The following is a 14,431-nucleotide window of genomic DNA, read 5'->3' as shown; positions in this document are numbered from 1 at the left end:
TGCAGCTGACGACTCTTTAAAAAGATTGAGTTTCGATACTCGCGGTGGGCTGTGGTGTATCCTAGTTTTTCACTCGTTATTTTTAAAAAGTGCTTAAAATTAAAAGGCTGAAATTGATCAAAATTTTTAATGAAAATGGCCATTAAAACAAATCATATGTAACATAGTTTATAAAAGTTTTATTTGTTTTTATTACATGATACAAAACGAGTTCATTTTATATAAAAGCTGAAAAATAATATGTAATCAATATGCGTATATATTCTTGGGGGTCGAGCCCACTTGGTTACATCTCTGGAACTGGTGGTCAGAAATAAGATAGCCCACAGTGCACCTTTATTTCTAAGAACAACTAAATCCATCATACGTAACATGATCCATTACCGCAATAGATATTATCGCATTTAAGATTTAAGTTAAAAATTGAAACCAGTGGCATATTTAGGTAGGGGCTAGAGGGGCTCAGCCCTAGAACCCATTGATAATTTTGTTCTTTGTAAAATTACATGGGATGTAGGGCCCACACAATCTTAAATCAGCCATTAATAGGAATGTCTTTCTGTAAGTACTTTTTCATCAAAGCGAAATTGGTTTTTATCGTGTGCCAAACTTGGAGTTTTTGACTCTAGTGTTTCGCAGTGGTTGTAACTGTCTACAGGTATGGTAGCAGACCTAATCTTCTGTTTGCTCATACGCATGATTACATTTACGTCACAGGATTTGGGTTATTGGCTCTGGTTTTTGTCTCCTTGCGGCTCTACGTAACAAGGGAAAAACACAATAGGTTCTTTTAATCTGAGATATTACTGACCATTTGTAGTTAATAATATATAGAACTGATTAATTAGTTTAAAAGACTCTCGAAGATAAATACAACACTTGAATGTGCCTTCATTTAATTCATTTAACAAACACATATCAAGAATTAATATCGTATCTCTGGCCACATACTGAGAAACATTCTATGTTACAAATGTTTCTTCCTGTACGATATAAGTGTGCTCAAGACTTGGAATTTTCATGGTTAATAATTGTTTGGTAAGGAAATCCATAAATTACTTCTTTTAAAAAATATATTCCATATATTCAAAGCAGAGTTGTACGCTTCGTTCCACAAATTGTAAAAGGATTAGTTAAACTAATTTTGATCGAATTTGGTTGACGAACTAGGCTAGTCCTCCTCCATCCTCAGTAGCATAACTTGACTTTAACTGGGTAAGGAACAGTTTTAATTTTGGCAGACATTTCAATGTTTGCTTCTAACTACAACAAATAATGTGAAGTGACCGAGATGGTTTACAAATGAAAGTTGGATTTAACACTACGTGCGAAAGAAGAAAATCTTTGCATCAGAAAAACGAATCGGTTTGTGTGATGCAGCTCGAAAATGTGAAACGGGCAATCCACCCCTTCATTTGTGGTATCATCTTTATAAGTTTTAGATTACCCGGTGACTTTGCTAGTAAACAAATAAACTTAACAACAACAAAACAAATGAAATGGTATCAGTGAATGAAATTGATTTTGTACGAAAGTGTAATTAACTGTTTTACTTTAAAGCCTGATTAATGTTGGCTGAAATCTACAATAAAATAGTTCAATGCACAGAAATATAAAATAATGGGATTATTTGCTATGGATTCGATTCGGGCTTCCATTAAAATATAAATTTAGTTGATTAAAAATTTAGGTTTAGTTGAAATTCCAAAATTTGACGATGTTATTATGGATGAAATTTGTGTTTGGAGTGCCATGCTGCATTTTGGAGAGTCCGTCGATTCCGTTAAATACATTCACCGGTTTTAGTTAATGGCAGTTGTAAGATTTACAGTTATGGGGCTGGAGGGTAGCGGCGCTGCTTGTCTGTATTTTCATCTAATTAGTAATTAGATTAAAGACTGTTCGACCTGAACCTGGTTATCGCATAAAGTGATGTTTGGATAAATAAAACCATCTGATACTTATGATAAAGGTGCGAGTCTCGAAATATTATAAATTGTTTGTGTGTGGATAGAAATGATTTTAAAATCAATAAAGATTTAAAAAATAACTTATGTCGCTGTTTGTCGTTCTAACATGTTAAATTTGTGTAAACCGCCGAGTTTCGATACTCTCGTGGTGGGCAGAACACAGATAGCCCATTGTGTAGCCTTGTGCTCAATTTCAAACAAAATATAAAGGCGCAGATAGCCAAGTTGCTTTGCGCCATAAAATACTAAACCAACCAACAAAATGTAAAACCTTGTAAAAAAAAAAAACAACTTAATCGCTTCAATGGTGTGGCCAAGTGTTTATGGCGCTTGACTTGTAATCCGAGGTTCGCGGGTTCGAATCCCCGTTGCACCAAACATGCTTGCCCTATCAGACGTGAGGCGTTATAATGCTATGATCAATCCCACTATTCGTTGGTATAAGAGTTGGTGATGACTAGCTGCCTTCTTTCTAGTCTTACGCTGCTAAGTTAGGGACGGCTAGCGCAGGTAGCTCTTGTATAGCTATGTGCAAAATTGAAACCACAACCAAAAAGTAGCATAAAGAGAGTTAAGAGCGTCATTTACTATTTTAAGTTATGGGAAAATTTTTCTATCTTAAAACTCCATTTTCTTATGAAAAACGCGAAGCCAGGTGTTGCATTATGTTGTCATAATGTTAAAATTATAACTTAATATATATATATATATATTTTTATAACTTACAATTTTATCATTGTGAATGAGAGAGTTTTAAATTTAGAAATGATGATAATGACCATCAATACCTGAAGAAAACGTAATTTTCAATGACACAAACATGTCCCAAGTTATAAGATTATTTCGACATAACGTAATCGTGAATCCAACTTTTCCAGTTCTAGCCGATCTAAAACATAGACTCTCTTACATCTTCCAGTGACTATTTCTCAACAACTAACGCTCCACCCATAATAACCACGTAAGGACATAAGCTTGGTTGATCAGATGTACACCTTACTTTGTTACAGTTCGGATATAGCAACAGAAACACTTCGTGACGTCATATTAACCTGTTGCATTAATTTGGATGTAAGGATGACACTTCAAAAATTGAACGAATTGGAAATCGACGTTTTACCTCATCCATCTTATTCTCCAGACCCTTCCCCTATATATTTTCATTTTTCAAGCACTTTGACAACTTTTTGAACAATAAACACTTTCAATATCAGGTAGCTGCAGAAGAAACGTTCAGGTAGTTCACTGACCATAGTAACTCTGATTTCTACAGCAGGGGCATAAACAGCATCGTTACACTTTGGCAAAAGTGTGTTGAAGTAAATGGTGCTTACTTTGATTAAAGTATGTTTTACTTCACTGGTTTATACTTTGTAAACTTCGCAGTTCAAAAACGACATTTATTTCTGGATAACATAAACATAATACTGTATATGTTCGCAAACAACGACAAAAACACCCCGTGACTTGACATTGAGTTGTTCCATTAATATGGATATTAGCACAGAGTTAAATACGTTAGGAAACAAAACAACAAATATCTTGTGACTTCATATTAACCTGTTCCACTGATTTGGATGTTAGCATGAGAAGTTTTAACGAGCGTAATTAATTGGGATCTTTCGCATTCCGTTGAAATGGAATTATTTATAAGTGAGTTTTTCTTATAGCAAAGCCACATGGGCTATCTGCTGTGTCCACGGAGGGGAATCGAATCCCTGATTTTAATGCTGTAAATCCGAAGACTTACCGCTGTCGCAGCAGGAGGCAAAGTATTCAAGAAACTATGCTATCTTCAGTATATATTTCTCAACAAATATTTATCATTCACTTGTTTTAATGTTACTAAAATCGTTTTTGATTTTTTAAAAATTAAACATTAGGGTTATAATTTTTGGCACTTTCTTGCTAGCTTGTAAGATAAAGAATATCCACAGTAATGTTGCAGAAGGATTTTCAAATCTGTAAGATATACATACCATTAATTCAAAATACAAGGAAGATTTCGTTCATTAGACATTGTCTTAACCGTATTATTCATTAGAGGTCTGGATACCTTTATGCATGTATATATGTATCAAAAAATGTCAGTCGTGGAGATAAAATTTGATATTGTAAAGCTCATTTGTTGGCTGATCCATCACATAAGTCGAATACTGGATTTAAGGATTGGAAAGGAAGCATTTCTTAACAGTATGTTCAAACTCGCACCGTTCTCTGTTGAGTTTGGTAAATTTACGAAATAAAAGAACCAACGGGAAAAGAAAAGAAAAGCAAACAATTATGTAAACTAAAAGTAAAATGAAAAATAAAATTAAACAAGGACACAAGTGTAAATTGCTTCGAGAGTGTTAGCTCAGAGCCCAAAGTTGTTAATGTGCTATTTATGTTCTAAGTCAGCTGATAACCTGATGTGGCTTTGCTCTAAGAAAACACACACTGTTCTAAGTACTTGCAAGATCAGAGATGACATCTGTGGCTTCATTTATTTAGTATGTTTTTCTTCCGTTATTACATCTTCTGGAAGAGGTCTGCCGCTTGTTTAATTATACTCTTCGTCAGCCGTCTCCTCCGCGCAGACTCCAGAAGAAACACGGCGATACTTACTGTCGTGCATCAGTGCAATAAACAAGAGCAATCACAGAGATTTCATATCCTCGTCTCGCCGTTTCTTTTACGAGATTATAAACTAATGGATAACGTAAAATTTCATCTTCAAAAACTTGGAAGATCCTTCTCAGATCCAGAATGATCAACGATCCGGATTATATTTTGCAGTGTGATGAGGAGTCTCAACCTTAATGTGTCCATGAAATTTGATACAAATTAGATTACACTTTACAGAGTTATTAACCGAAAACCGCGAAAACTCTCTATCTTCCCAAAATAATAACAAAATTGCTGCAAAATAATTCAGAATTCGGATTTAAATGTTCCACATGAATTCCTATCTTATAGAAAATTGTAATACACCTAGTTCTATTCATTTTCGCGATACGCGCGCAAAAACACAGAGACATATGTACATGAACCCGATTACAGGGACCTAGCAAGGCGAGAGCAATAATTTACTTGGAAGATTATTGCTGTGGCCAATCGAATAGGAATCACTGAAGATGGATACAGTGAAAGAATTGGTAACATTTTTCATTCACAAATAATTAAATAGTGTACTCGAAGATACGTGAAAGTTTTTGCCATCTTCGCTGCCTAGTCGAGTTACTAATAACTGTTATTTTGATATATAACTCACGCTTTTTGTTTTTCGTCTGCCAGCAGAAATTTAATCTTCCCTAAAGGCTAAGTGCTGACAAAAAGGGAGCCAATGAATGTATTATATGCAATACCACCATTAGTGTGGGGTTATTTTTATCATGTGATATAGAACGTAAACTATTTTGGAGGATTATAAATGATCGGCTATAGAGAACGTGAATCGTAAGAAAAACTTTAGTGCTTGATGTAGATTTACTTGGGCTCCGAAGGAACCAACAGACGATGAGAAGTCTTGCCCAATTATATTGTGTGCTTCACCTATTCCGATTCCTCAAATACCACAGTATTCCTTTTTATTCTACCAACTTTTACTTTGAAAAGCAACATCTATTTATTTTAATTTACATTTACTGTACTTAATTTTATCTTATGTTTTTTATTACATATTATCTTTAATTTTATACTTGACTCACTGTTTAGAAGTTTCCAACTTTGGATTTTATATTTTAAAGTAACTTGTCAAAAAAATAAATATTTTACAGTAGGTATTCCCTAGATAGTTACAAGTATATATATTCGATTGCTTAACGAATTCTTCTTTGTTTTAACACGTTCTTCACGCTCCTTTCCCAGTGACACAGCGGTGTGACTGCGGACTCACAGCGCTAAAAACTGGGTTTCGATACCTGTGGTGGTCAGAGCATAGGTAGCCCATTGTTAGCTTTGCGCATAATTTCAGACAAGATAATCCATACTTCACATCATGAAAAATCGAACTGCAGATATTTAATAATACGACAGTAATTAACAACGCAGAGCATAAAATATTAGTATTTTATAGACACAATGAATAGACAGACACAAGAAGTGGCCTGGTATGGCCAAGCATGTTAAGGCGTGCGACTCGTAGTCTGAGGGTCGCGGGTTCGCATCCCCGTCGCGCTAAACATGCTCACCCTTTCAGCCGTGGGGGCGCTATAATGTGACGGTCAATCCCACTATTCGTTGGTAAAAGAGTAGCCTAAGAGTTGGCGGTGGGTGGTGAGGACTATCTGCCTTTCCTCTAGTCTTACACTACTAAATTAGGGACGGCTAGCACATATAGCCCTCTAGTAGCTTTGTGCGAAATTCAAAAACAAACAGACACAAGAAGCTCTGTTTATTGTTCAGGTTTTCTTTTACCAGTGTCTCAGAGTAAAGGTAAGTGGTTAAGATTAATGGAAACGAAGTTACGTACTCAGTTGCTTAGATTTAAAGTTTAAAACGGCCCTGAAAATATACTGAACACACATTTTTCATATAATGTGCGATTATTACAATTTTCACATTTATTGTTGTGTCTTTGGCGCAAAGTTGTACAATCGGCTATCTCTAATCTGTCCACATCGGGAAATTAAACCCCAGATTTTAGTATCCTAAGTCCGTAATATGTGGGTCACTGGTTCGAATCCTCGTCACATCAAACATCCTCGCCCTCTCAGCAATTGGAGCGTTGTTATGTACGGTCAATAATGATTCGTTGGTAAAAGAGTAGCCCAAGATTTGGCGGTGGGTGGTGATGACTAGCTGCCTTCCTTCTAGTTTTAACACTGCTAAATCAGAGACGGCTAACGCAAACATCCATCTTGTAGCTTTGCGCGAAATTTAAAAAAACAGAGTCGGTAAATGTATTTTTAGCCTCATCGGGCGGACATGACCATTGTAAGAAGTTCAAAGTAATTATATATGATACAATGTCACTTACCTTATGTGCATCTTTACTACACCGACTAAAACCTAGAGAACTGATAAATAACCATCACATTATCCCTTATATTAACTTTTCTAAAACAGTTTTTCATCAATGCATGTAAAATAAGTTTAATGCTATTTTTGCCCTACTAAAATAAAACATTTCTTCGAAGATTAAACTTATACGTATGTATATGTTGTGGTGGTCCCCCGCTAGGATAGTGGTAAGTCTACAGATTTACAACGTCAAAACAAAGGGTTCGATTCCCCTTAGTAGATAGCTCGACGCGGCTTTGCTACAAGAGAAACACACGAATACATACAATATTGTTGTGTACTGTGATTCAATTATTTCGTTTTGAGGAACAAGAATTCTCTTGGCAACGAAACCAAAGGTCGTCAGAATACTAGATGCAGACCTGCTTATCTAGAGCTGAATTGCTACTGTTTGTTCGTATCAAACCTTTATTCCTCGCTGTGCACCGCTGGTTTCGACGATGATGGTGGATATAGAACAGATAGTCCACTGTGTAACTAAAAAAACTATAAATCATGACGTATGGTGGTAAGTGTTCGTGTTGGTTAGTGCGGCCTGGATTAACAAAGTTTGTATTAAACTCACTTCCAAACAAACAGACTGAAGGTGATAATATGAAATGTACGAATCTTTACCACGTCTGACATTTTACACAAGTCAGAGACTAGCTGGTTATTAACATTAGCTCCCTGATATGTGTAGAAACCCTTCACGTACATCGGAGCAATCAGTACAGTGCTGTGACAACACATTAGTAATGGATAAGCTTTGGCCGACTTAGTAAATATAAGAAAAAAAAAAACAATGACCAGCACACACCAGTTACCTCGTTCTGTCTTTGTGAGAGAACCAGTGATGTTCAGGGATTATTTTCAATAGAAAAAAAATTCTTGCTAGAATTTACCTTGCCTAGATCATTCTTTTCTCTGGGCAATGGTCGTTGTATAGTGGTGACACCAGCGTTTCTTATTTTGCCTGTCAACAAATGTTAGGCACAGTGTTTAAGACACCTTCGAGGCCTCCAGACTTAGATTTATGCAAAGTTTGAAGAATTTGCTGCCTCCTAGCCTTGGGAATCACTAGTCATAAATAATACAAGCAGAGAACCACGTCTATGTGATTAATTAAAGTTATACAGCGTGTCATTAAGCACTTCATACAGTGTCACAGAATATGTACAGCTGTGCTATGTTCCTCATACCCCACTGACCACGATTTACCTTGGTGAACGATAAGGAGCACTCGTGCCATTTCTGGGGTTTTCATTTGCTTTTGCTGAAGATCGAGGATTGTTAGTCTTAGCACCCAGTCACTAACCCAGTTAATAAATCTTAATGATTAACTTGAATTATGAGAAAGAATGTCATATAATACATACATACGTTTTCATTTTATGTCATGAATAGCATGCATTATAAGAGAGAACAAAGCTACACAATGCGCTATCTGTGCTCTGCCCGCCATAGTTATTAAAAACCCTGTTTCTGGCGTTGTAATTCTGCAGACATACCACTGTGCTATTGGAGAGTTAAGCAGTTTGTGTGTTGTTGTTTTTTGCAGTGATCGTAATAATTAAATGTTATGTCTTAAATCAACAAATATTTCTAAAATACAAGTATTCTACAACTAAAGTCTTCGGTTACACAAATATATATATATTACAACTATAAAATTTTCGAGCCATAAACCAAAACACATTAACATAAACTAAAATATGCTTCAGTTTTTAAAAAAAAAAAGAATCCTAGGGTACAAGCTGCAAATGGGATTATAAAATTATCCTAGGTTTCGGAGTGACTGAAGAAGAAGGGCCCACATTGCGGTGGGGATACACCGTCTATCAGTCTTAATCTCCAATTCGCTGGTCTCACATAAAAAAAAATTAGAAATTAGGAAAGCGAGATGTGGGTGCTCAAGCCCACAACGTCCCACAACGTCCCACAACGTCTCACATCTATATCACCCTTCACTTTCTGCAGACAGTTGTGGGAAGGTGACTGCTCTCCCAAGTTAAAATAAAAATAGAAAGATAAGCATAAAAGACGAAAAATAATAAATAAATAATGAAAATATATATATTAGTTGTTAGTCGTAAAGCGATACAATGGGCTATTTGTGCTGTGTTCTCCATGGGTATCGAAACCCGGTTATTAACGATATATAACTTCATAAGTGCACTCCTATACATAAATGACATTAACCAAACCTATAAAGTAATAAATATTTTACGTTAGTCAGTAGTAGCGGATTTCAGGTTGTGTGGGCCCAGTAGCTAATAATTTTTGGGCCCTACATCATATGTAATTTTACAAGAATAAAATTATCAATGGGCTCCCATTAAGAACATGGGCCCTGGGGCTGAGCCCTTCTAGCACCTATCTACATACGCCACTGTTATCCAGGGTTTTCTAACTCTAACGGGTGTTGAACTTGTTACATCCACGACTGTTAAATAAATATTCACCTAATTAAAACTCTAATGTGTTCAAACTTCCTCCGTGTACGTGTGTGAGTATGTTAAAATGAGTTTTATATCAACACCAATCAGTGGCTGTCCGTTTATGACCATTTCCATATTAACTTACAATCTTCTGGTTAAAAGGCAGATTATAAATTGCTTTGAAACGATACTGTTGGGCTATTTTTCGACTCGCAGGTGTATCCCAGGATATGAAATTAGGCCCTCTTTACTGGAGGTTCTAAAATGTTAGATATTAGAACTTATTTCTTCTTTTTCCACAACTAAGTACATGTTGCCAGGAAAGACATAAACTATGCACCAATCACGAATATTTAATCAAATTCACAAAAAAAATTACAATACACTACAAAACAAAACAAACAACCAGGTGTGCAATTAGTGTTTGTGAAACTGTGTAAGAGAGAAAGATCTGAACCAAGTGTGCTATGAGTGTGTGTGAAACTGTGTAACAAAGAGAGAGATTTGAACCAAGTGTGCTATGAGTGTGTGTGAAACTGTGTAACAAAGAGAGAGATTTGAACCAAGTGTGCTATGAGAGTGTTTTAAACTGTGTAATGAAGAAAGATCTGAACCAAGTGTGCTATGAGTGTGTGTGAAACTGTGTAACAAAGAGAGAGATTTGAACCAAGTGTGCTATGAGTATGTGTGAAACTGTGTAACAGAAAGAGAGATTTAAACCAACTGTACTATGAGTGTGTTTGAAACTGTGTAAGAGAGGGAGATGTGAACCAAGTGTGCTATGTGTGTGTGAAACTGTGTGAAAGATAGAGATATGGAAGTAAACCTTTATTAAAATCTTTCACCAGCTGTCTGTAATTTCAAAACGACAACAAAGAAAATAAAACAAACAATACTAGTTAATTAAAATAAAGCAAGTTGTTTAATTAACCTGAGCTTTAACACTCGATACATTAAAACGAAAACTAAAAAATCGTTTCCAGAAAACTTTGTAAGCTCTGTTGAAAGTTTGAACTGTAAAAAAACAACAACACTAAACCGAATTCAAATCTGTAGCTATCGAGCTAGTTTTGGCCTTAGGTATGCTGATGAACTTTAGTAAATTAATAAATAGAAGACTATGGTCTGCATCAAGCCTCAATTCCTGAAGGGGAAACTCAGATAATTGCATAATTGAGAACTCACTGCGAACGTCTGGTAGAAGAGAAAGTTTAGCAACTTACTTAAGTGCCTCAGTGTGTTAAAATTAAGAACTACAAATATTGTAACGATTTTAGAAATATTACTCGTTCATTAAATGGGTGGGAAATACTTAGTGCAGTTCTGTTCTACGCATTTTGTCAAGGCATTCTTTCAATGTACTAACCCTAGTACTACAAAATGAAAATAAAACAAACTTTAATATGTAATGTTTAAAAAATCAAAATAACTCATCATTATTCAAGTAAAACCAAAATGCCCTACAAAACCCACAAATAAAAAAGCTAAGATAACTCTGTAAAATAAAACATTGAAATGTTTTAGATACTAACCTAGAAGGCTCAGCAATGCCAAGTGGTTAGGTCTTTCGACTCGTAATCTGAGGGTTGCGGGTTCGAATCCCCGTTATATCAAATATGATTGCCCTTTCAGCCGTGGGTGCGTTATAATATGACGGTCGATCCCATTATTCGCTGGTAAAAGAGTGGCCCAAGAGCTGGCGGTGGGTTGCGATGACTAGTTACCTTTCCTCTAGTTTTACGCTCGTGTAGCTTTGCACGAAATTCAAAAAACAAACAAACCACTTCAGGCAAGGCTGGTCTAAAATATTACGTAAACCTGAAAATAAAAACAAAAACAAAATCTTACATTACCAAAAGGGACCCTTTAACAATCTACCTTCTTTAGAAGGAATAAATTATGCATCCAAACCAATTACTCTTAACATGGAAATGAATAAAATGATCTTTAAGCACAGTCATTGAAATAATTATATGTATGCACACATTAAATAAAAGAAAAAAACTCGTTAAACCTTAACCTTAATCTAAACAATAGCAAACATATATACATATACACTGTACAAAATATTTTTGAAAAATGAATAATTATTTATAAAAAATGTATTTAAAAACATACAATTTAGATGAGAGATACTCATCTAAAAGAGCTCCAAAACAAGGCCTTCAATGCATCTGTGGATTTGTGGAACGCCTTGATGGTCTGGTTGATGATACTTGTGGTTCTCACAAGGACCTTCTTGGGCAACACCAGATCCTTTCACAGATGACACAAATTTGTATCTTGCTGTGTTTACGGTTCTCTGTGTTTCAACAGGTGGTATTTTCTCTAGGTTGTAAAGCAACTGAGTTTTCATTCATATTACTGTCCGATCCTGGCAACCGTAATTTAGCATCATGATTAGGGGCTGTGTTAGGGGCTTCATAGTAAGCACCACCTTCTCTATCCTTCCTTACAGAGCCACTGGAAGTGTTGCTGACAATGGTGTAAATGGCATTGATGCCTGAGTAAGCTTGGATGCTTGGAATCGAGTCCACTTCTTAATTTCAAGAGAGGCTGTTTCTGGATTAGGCTGGTATAGTTGGACGACTGGTACACTGGACATTGCTAGCTCATGTGAGCCCACGTTACCTGGATCCTTAAGTTTAGTAATCGGATCACTTATTTGAGGTGGCAGGTAATGTTTCCTGATGTTTCAGAGCCTACAAGACAAATTCCACAGTCGCAGACTCCAACAACTGCATCATTGACCAATACTTCTTCATTCATGGGTTCTGACAACATAAAAATTAGGCCAGCCCCATATCTATAAGCAATGATGGAAATTCTGAACCTTCCAACAAATTAAAAAAGAAAAAAAATGCAATGTTGATTAATCCAGTTCTCATGCAGTAGTAGAAATAAACAACAGAATCTAATTAGCATGTCAGATAAACGAAGATAGCTAAAAATGTTAAGAGTTTGGTCTTAAATAAAGTCAGAGTTGAAAATACATGACCAACATTGCTTTAAATGGTCACAAAAACTCAGTCGAGAATGTGGTTTGAAATTGTAATGAATGACCAGGAATGACTGCGAAAACATCAAACATAAACCTGTGATAGAGCACTCTGTCTACGAACTTACGTGTGCTCACATTTAACGTGCCTATAGGACACTATCCCTACTACCTCTAGACTGCAGGCATTCTCGGATCTCGCACTTGACCCCAACTTTGTCTGTACACTCTGAGGTCGTCACAGGTGTGATGTTGGTTCACAACTATCTTGTTACCCAGACGAATTCCTTCCACTGTTATTTGGATGTTGATCCAACGGAACCAAGATCCAGTAAGATTGATTTGTAATTGAACACAAAGGTACACAATAAACTATCTGTGCTCTGCCCACCACGGGTATCGAAACTCGGTTTGTAGCGGCGTGAGCCCGCAGACATACCATTGTACTACTGGGGGACAGGGTCAAGTAAAAAAAGAAGTGGCAAAAGAGTATTCACACTAATGACCATTTGTAGATTAAACTCTAAACGTGGATATTTACGAGCGCCTGAATTTTTTCTCCCAAATAACTTTATTCAGCTACCAAATCAGCACAGAGAAGTGCACCTTCGTCTCACCTGCAAGGGTTATATCTAGCATCCAGCATCATACACTGAATTTTCATCCATGCTAACTTCTGAAAGACAGCCTCAGGCACGTGGGCATTATTACAGTAGCTCATATGGGCTACTACATTTGTGAATTAACTGTGGTCTTCACGGTCCGCTAACGACGTGAATAGTTTCTAGGACAACTTAGTAGAAGTAAAAAATTCAGCCAAAATCGGTTTTGCCGGAATTAATAAACACAGCTATTTATTCTATTCGCCAGCAAGAACAACAACAGTTTCTCTAGTCATGTAACGAGTCGTTTTTCATGAAAAAGGAACTCATGTAATAGAATAATTACGAACATACCCAAAATGTTCTTCTAGTGACAGCTAAAAATAACTAGCTTACATGAACGTCTCACTGCGTTTAAAGAAAAAAAATGTGAAAAATATAGTATCATTAGAAATTTTACCCCTTAACTAAAAGTGCGGAAAATACAGAATACGGCACCATACTACACTGTCAAACATGGCTGTTAGTGCAAAAGAGCGAAGAAACGTGAAGAAATAATATTTATGGCTTTTCTATCACCAACAAGGTTTTCTTGCCTTCAGATGGCGCTTTAATTTGCTGAAACCTACTATTTCGTTTTAGTTAGATAGATTACATTTTTCGTACTGAATGTTTGTTGTTTTTTTTAGTTTGACGTAAAGCTGCAAGAAGGCTATCTGTGCTAGCCATCCCTAATTTAGCAGTGTAAGACTAGAGGGAAGGCAGCTAGTCTTCACCACCTACCGCCAACTCTCGGGCTACTCTTTTACCAACGAATAGTAGGATTGACCGTCACATTATGATGCCCCCACGGCTGAAAAGGCTAGCATGTTTAATGTGACAGGTATTCGAACCTGCATCCCTCAGATTACGAATCGAGTGCCTTAACCAATTGGCCATGCCGGGGTCCGTACTGAATGTTTAAATATTCTAAATTCATAATGAAATTGGTTTATACTCACAGAAACCAGCACAGCTCAAATTATTCGCACTGTTTTTGAACAATCGAGGCATGTTAATCCCTGGTTATCTGATTGACGTATATAAGTGCACACCATCATTTTTATATCAACATCAGGAACACGTGAAATAAGTTAGCTTTCATTATAACAAGATATATTAAATCAGTAACTCTCTTTCTAAGCCTAAGCAGGTCCTGTTCTAATGACCGAAGTTTTTAGCAAACAACAAAAAGGAACTAAAACAAGTCTTAATGTTGTGAACGTACGAACGTTATAAATTTTCGACAAATTATGTAAGGCTAAACACACTGCTCTGTCTGTTTTGCTATAATTTACTCATAAAATTATCTGAAAAGAGTACGTCAGAGTATTACGTTTTACGTTTAAAGCGCCCTCTAAAGTAAAGTATAGATATATATTTTGCTTAAATCTAGTA

The sequence above is a fragment of the Tachypleus tridentatus genome, chromosome 12 (assembly GCF_004210375.1).
Source record: "Tachypleus tridentatus isolate NWPU-2018 chromosome 12, ASM421037v1, whole genome shotgun sequence".
NCBI classification, from domain to species: domain Eukaryota; kingdom Metazoa; phylum Arthropoda; class Merostomata; order Xiphosura; family Limulidae; genus Tachypleus; species Tachypleus tridentatus.
This window is presented reverse-complemented; position numbering follows the sequence as displayed.